Here is a 6,499-nt window from a genome sequence, read left to right as displayed (position 1 = left end):
AGTACCAAATTATGTTAAAAATTAATTTATAGAGATTAAATTTCAAATTTGAGCATAATATAGGGGCTAAAGTTGAAGTACCAAATTATGTTAAACCAACATTTTAATAGTTGAAGTACCAAATTATGTTAAACCAACATTTTAATCAGAATAAAGTATTTAAACTAACAATGATATTATAAAAGCTGAGGTACCAAATTGTATGTTAAAAAAATTAAAGTATAAATATTAAATTTCAAATTTGAACTTAGTATAGAGATTGAAACTAAAATTTGATCATTAAGGCTACATATTTGGACACGTGTATGTCAATGATTTAATCGGATTGAAATATTAAAACTAACAATGATATTATAAAAATTGAAGTATGAGATTATATAAAAAAATTAAAGTATAAATATTAAAATTGAGACTTGAACATATTATAATGATTAAAACTGAAATTGGACCATTCTTATAAAATTTCAAAAAAGGGATTTGTTTATTTAATTGGACAAGTATAGTAAAAGGAATGCCTTGGATATTCCTTTTATATATAGTGTACGTAGAAAATTTAAATTTAAAATTTGATCATATTACAAGGACTAAAATTGAAATTTGACTTTTTTTATAAAATAAAAACATGTTTGTTTAATTGGTGTGTCATAAAAAGAATGCCAAAATAATGTTATATCTCCAATCAATTCAATTTTTTAACCATTGCCCCCACAAACAAGCTAAATAGGCAAAAGCAAAAGAGATAAGTAAAATGAGTCTATTGGCTGGGCCAAATAATGGTGAGACACGTGTAGCATGCCCATTTCAGTCAACATAAATGGGGTTTTTTACACCAATAGTATAGAAAAGAAATACTGAAATAGGATGTCAGAAAAAAATTTACCAAAATAGGTTACTTTTTCATTGGAGCCTATTAGATAGGCGCCAATGAATAAAATAATAATATTTTTTTGTTGAATAAAATATAATTTTATACTTTTCCGGGTTAGTATATAACCCGTATAATACATAGTATTGGCACCTATCTGGAAGGCGCCAATGGTGATGCCTATTTGGGAGCCGCCAATGGTGGTGCCTATCTGGGAGGCGCCAATGGTGGTGCCATACTGAAAGGCGCCAATGCTGTGATTTTTCTCTATAAATACCCCCAACACAGACATAAATTTGACTACAGAAACGGAAGAAAGAAGAAGGAAGGAAGCAGAAGAAAAGAAGGAAGGAAGCAGAAGAAAAGAAGGAAGGAAAAGAAGAAAAAAATTAGGTATTTTGGTTTTTTTTAAATAGAATGTAAAGTCTTGTTAGTAATTTTATTATTTGAAAGTTATTTTGTCATGTTATTAATTTTGTTAGCTTCTGAATGAAAAATTTTGCATTAAAATTTTTATGTATTTTGTTTACATTTTGAAACTGTTTTAAGAAATTTGAAATTCTTTTTTACAGATCTAGTATTGAAAATGGAGAATCAGTTTTTTGTATGCGTTTATTTCGATGGAGAAATTTTAACAACAACTGTGGGATGTATATTTGAATGTCGCAAACAAGTAGCAATGAGATTTGATAGAAATATCTTGTTTGATGATATGAAGGAAAAAATTAGTGAAAAAATTTATAGACGTTGTGGGAGATGGATATCAAAAGTTTTCTACAAGTTTTCAGTATCAACAGATCCAATAAAATTTACCGAAATATAACTTGTAGACGATGAAGACGTGGAAACAATGGTCGTTCTTTATTGTGGGACTTCGAGTAACAAAAATGTACCGATTCAGTTATTTGCTGAGTTAGCCAGTGTGGAGGCAACTGAAGATCCCACTCCATTAGGTGAAGAAGATGGAGTTGAAGCGCCATGTATGGTGGTTCCGGTATCGTATGTTGATAGTCAATCACCTATACATAAGATAAATATTGATCTTAATGCTGCAGCCGAGACTGATGTGGTTGGTGATGATGTATACTATAGTAGTGATCCTGTTCATTACGAAGTGGATAGTGAGAGTGATCCCGACGCAGACGAGGTCCCGGATGATATTGACGACGAAGGGGTGAATGGGGATGGAAATGTTAATGCGTCTTTAGTCAGAAACCAGATTCGTCGTATTGTGATACACAATAATCCTGGGGCACACATGTCTCGGATAGACCCCGATGCGGCACGGGCAGCTGAGTTTCCGGAGTACCCTAAAATACCACATGCTTATCGAATGGGCGTATATTTTGATCCTGATGAGTTACGCGTGGGCTAGAGATTTGAAAGTAAGGAAGAATGTATGTTTGCGATTCAGCGGTATAGCATGAATGTATCAGTAGATTACAAAGTCATCGAGTCTAAACCAACATTATATATTGAAGAGTGTTGGAGGTCGGCAGAAGGCTGCAATTGGCGGGTACGAGCTGCATTTATGCAGAAGTCGCAGATGTGGGAAATACGAAAATTTGTTGGGCCCCACACATGCCCTTCAACACGTATGACAGAAGATCATCGAAAACTTGACTCCAAAACTATCTGTACATGCATCATGCCAATGGTGAAAGACATGCCGACCATTAAAGTTTCGGTACTGATTGCTGAAATACAAGCACGATTCCAGTATCGAGTATCATACCGGAAGGCATGGATAGCTAAACAGATGGAAATGGAGCAATTGTATGGAGATTTCAATGAATCGTACAATGAATTACAGGGATGGATAGCCGCCATGAGGGAACACGTGCCGGGGACTGTAATTGAGTTGCAGACACGATCTTATGACGGGCCAAATGACCAACTACAATCGAGAAAAAGAATTTTCCATCGGATGTTCTGGACTTTTGATCAATGTGTGCACGCATTTCCCCACTGCAAACCATTTGTGCAAGTAGATGGAAGCTGGCTATATGGAAAATACACACAGATCTTACTTCTTGCGGTTGCTCAAGACAGCAACAGGAACGTACTTCCGATAGCATTTGCCATCGTCGATAAGGAGAACATGGAATCGTGAGAGTTCTTTCTTACCAACCTGCGGAGGTATGTGATTAGCAATGATAATATTTGCATCATTTTCGATAGAGGGAAAGGATTAATTGCAGCCATTAGGCGTTCTGGTATACCATGGCAATCTGTTTACTACATCCGGCACATCGCGGCTAACTTCTAGCGAGATTATAAGAATGCAGACTGGAAGAGACAAGTTGTGAGAATGGGTAAAGAATTACCTTACCTTTTAAATATAAGTTTTAATGTTTTAGAGCAATATTGTAACTTAAATTTTTTTTAATAAATATGCAGCGTAGGAGCTAGAGCCACACATTTTTCGCCAAAGAATGGCCTGGCTTGAGAGTGACATGGAGGGTCAAACCAACACATCTTTCCGGCAGTGGCTGGGTACCATGGAGCCGTGGCAATGGGCTCAAAGTTTTGACGAGGGCTTTCTTTACGGTCAAATGACTACAAACTTAGTGGAGGGGATCAACGCTGTGTTATTAAAAATACGACATCTTCCAATTTCATCTGTCTTCTCGGCAACGTTCTACAGGTTGGCTACCTTGATGCCAAGAATGGGTCAGTAATAAGTGAACTAGATGGAGGCGGGACATGTCTTTGTCGAAGGCATTAGGGATGCAATGGTTGTAAATCGTCGAATGGCGAGGTCGATGACAGTAGAAGTATATTCACGACATAATGAAACGTTTCGAGTTACAGAGACTATCGGTCGTCGACCCAGTATACCACCTAGGTCCTACGGAGTTAATCTCCGTAATAGACGGTGCGATTGCAGAAGGTTTCAAACACTCCATTTTCCATGTGCACACGTCGTGGCAGCTTGTGCTAAAGTTGGGCTCAATGTAGAACAATTTATCGATGAAGTGTACACCATCGAACGCACGTTGCGTGTATGGGAAAACGAGCTCCCCGTGCTTCTTGACCTATCTACTTGGGAGGTACCTCCGACGACCTTCGAGCTAGTCCCAGACATAAGGTTGCGTAGAAACCTGAAAGGTCGTCCGCAATCATCCAGAATCCATAACGAAATGGACATTAGGGAGAAATCTGACAGGAATTTGTGTGGCGTATGTAGATTACCCGATCATAATCGAAGTAAATGCCCTCTCCGAAACTATCATGTTGGACAATCGTCTCAATCGAGTAGAAATTGATATGTACTTCATTACATAAATATGGTTTGAATCACAAAATTGTCTACAATTTGTTGCAGTTATGGAGACATTTTTAAACCATTGTAATTTTATTTAGATAAGAACTATCATTACATAAATTGATAATGGTTGTTTATTACAAAAACCCCTAAAATTGATGGTTTGATGGTGTGGTTCTAGGGGTATATTTTTGTGGAGCTCGACGCTCACGTTGTGGGCGATTACGGTTATCAACATTCTCCTCAACAGTATGTTGGGGTGTGTGAAACATAGATGAATAATCATATATCTCAAATGCCATCGATGAACTTGATCCGGGAGGAGAGGAGTACGACGGCGGATATTGGCCGGAAGGAGCGGAGTACTGAGGTGGATACGAGGCCACGAAATAGTCATCGCCCCCTAATTCTGGATGATAAGAACTATCCCTAGAATGTAGTTCTGGCTCTGGCTCTGGCTCTGGCTCTAGCTCTAGCTCTGGCTCTGGTGCATGATGCAGATGTCGAAGGGGTTGCGTAATTCGTGTCGTATGCGGAGGGACTACAATCGATCGCCCACCAAACAGAAATGGTTTCCCTGTCTCACAGTACCACTGTATATACTCTAACGAGGGCTGCACATCCGGAGCACGATCCATCTGAGGTACCCTCCCGAACTGGTTGTTCCATATCGTGATATATTCTTCATGCACTTCTTCCCAATTATCTTCATAACTCCTCTTCTTGCTCATCCCATGGATCTCCTCCAATTGTACTGGCAGTGTCGGGATATACTGTATGCAACCGAACTGCCGGAGTACTCGATTGCCATGATACCACTCCACTACGTTAAAATTGATAATGGATGCGCTAATGCACCATAGGTTTGAGTGGACGCGGGCAGATGATGGCATAACTACCATAATTTCGGAGCAGAATACGGCAGCCAAATGAACTGCACAATTAATAACGTTGTTATATTAACGCGGGTCGAGTGAGATAAAATAATAAAATTAAGTTTATATTCGAAAAACTTACCCCTTCTCCAGCATGATTCTCAATCATTAGACGATATATCGGAACCGACGGTGACTTCCCGATACCCGGATTAGTACTCCACCTACGAAAACAAATTGTTAAAATAATATATTATAAAAAAAGCCAACTAATTATTATAATGAGTAAAAATTCATCACCTATTAACGAGTGGAAATACATATGATTGATGACTAATGGATGCCAAGAATGGCATCCGGTAAAGTGCCCACGACTGCAGCAGTATGAGGCATCCGCCTATGTCAACTGCAGAAGGATTTGTTGTCCGACAAAGTTTGCGATACAGCATGGCTAAAACTGCAGACCCCCAACTGTATGAACGAGTGTTATGCAAATTGGATAATAAGGGTAAGTACATCAAGTGGACCTTAATACCATTTGCATCCGGCATGAGTACACCCCCTATAAGGTGCATAATGTAAGCTCGAACAGCCTGCATCACCTCCCGTTCATTAGCAGTACTTGGCAAATGCTCAAAATTGGCATGTAGCTATGAAAATCTCAAACTGGTAAATTTTCCCTGACTTGGCGAGCGTCCAAGTAATTCATTGCAAAGGGTAGCCGGCCTAGAGATTGAACTTACGCACGTGACCGCATTCCCGTCTATGGGAAGCCCGAGCTGTACTGCAACATCCTCTAGAGTGACGGTACACTCTCCGCACGGCAAATGAAATGTGTGGGTCTCCGGACGCCATCGCTCGACTAAAGCGGAAATCAAGTCGTATCGCAGATCAAAAGTCCGAATCAATGCCGCTGATCCGAACCCGGCTAACTCTAAGTATGGTATTAGGCGTTCATCTGGCTGAAACCCTACACTATTAACACGGCCCCTCAATGCGCGGTACGGACCCTGACATTATTAAATTAGCAAAATAGTTAATACAATATAATTTGACTCAACAAATAACATGAATATCAAAAATAAATTTTATTACCATCTCATTAATAATACGATTATTATTATTAATTAGAGAACCCATTTCCTGCAAATCTGCAATAAAAAAATTAATTCAGTTAATTTGTTTCAAAAAATCAATAATTACTGTTAAATAAATACAAAATCAAATAAAATTTAATTATATAAAAGTTACATTATATAAAAATTAAATGAGTTAACAACAACTATATGATTAAAAAAGTCAGTTATAATTAAACTTTTAATAAAATAATTTTTAATTTTTTTATAATTAAACTTTTAATGAAATGATTTTAATTTTTTATAAACTTTATATGTTAAACTCACCAAATACTAAACTAAACACAACAACTTATAGCTTAATCCTAAATTACTAATAAATTAATTTTTAAATAATTACAAACACAAAATTTAT

Source organism: Gossypium hirsutum, chromosome D08, assembly GCF_007990345.1.
Source record: "Gossypium hirsutum isolate 1008001.06 chromosome D08, Gossypium_hirsutum_v2.1, whole genome shotgun sequence".
NCBI lineage: Eukaryota > Viridiplantae > Streptophyta > Magnoliopsida > Malvales > Malvaceae > Gossypium > Gossypium hirsutum.
The sequence above is the reverse complement of the archived record's forward strand: the minus strand, read 5'-3'. Positions refer to the sequence as shown.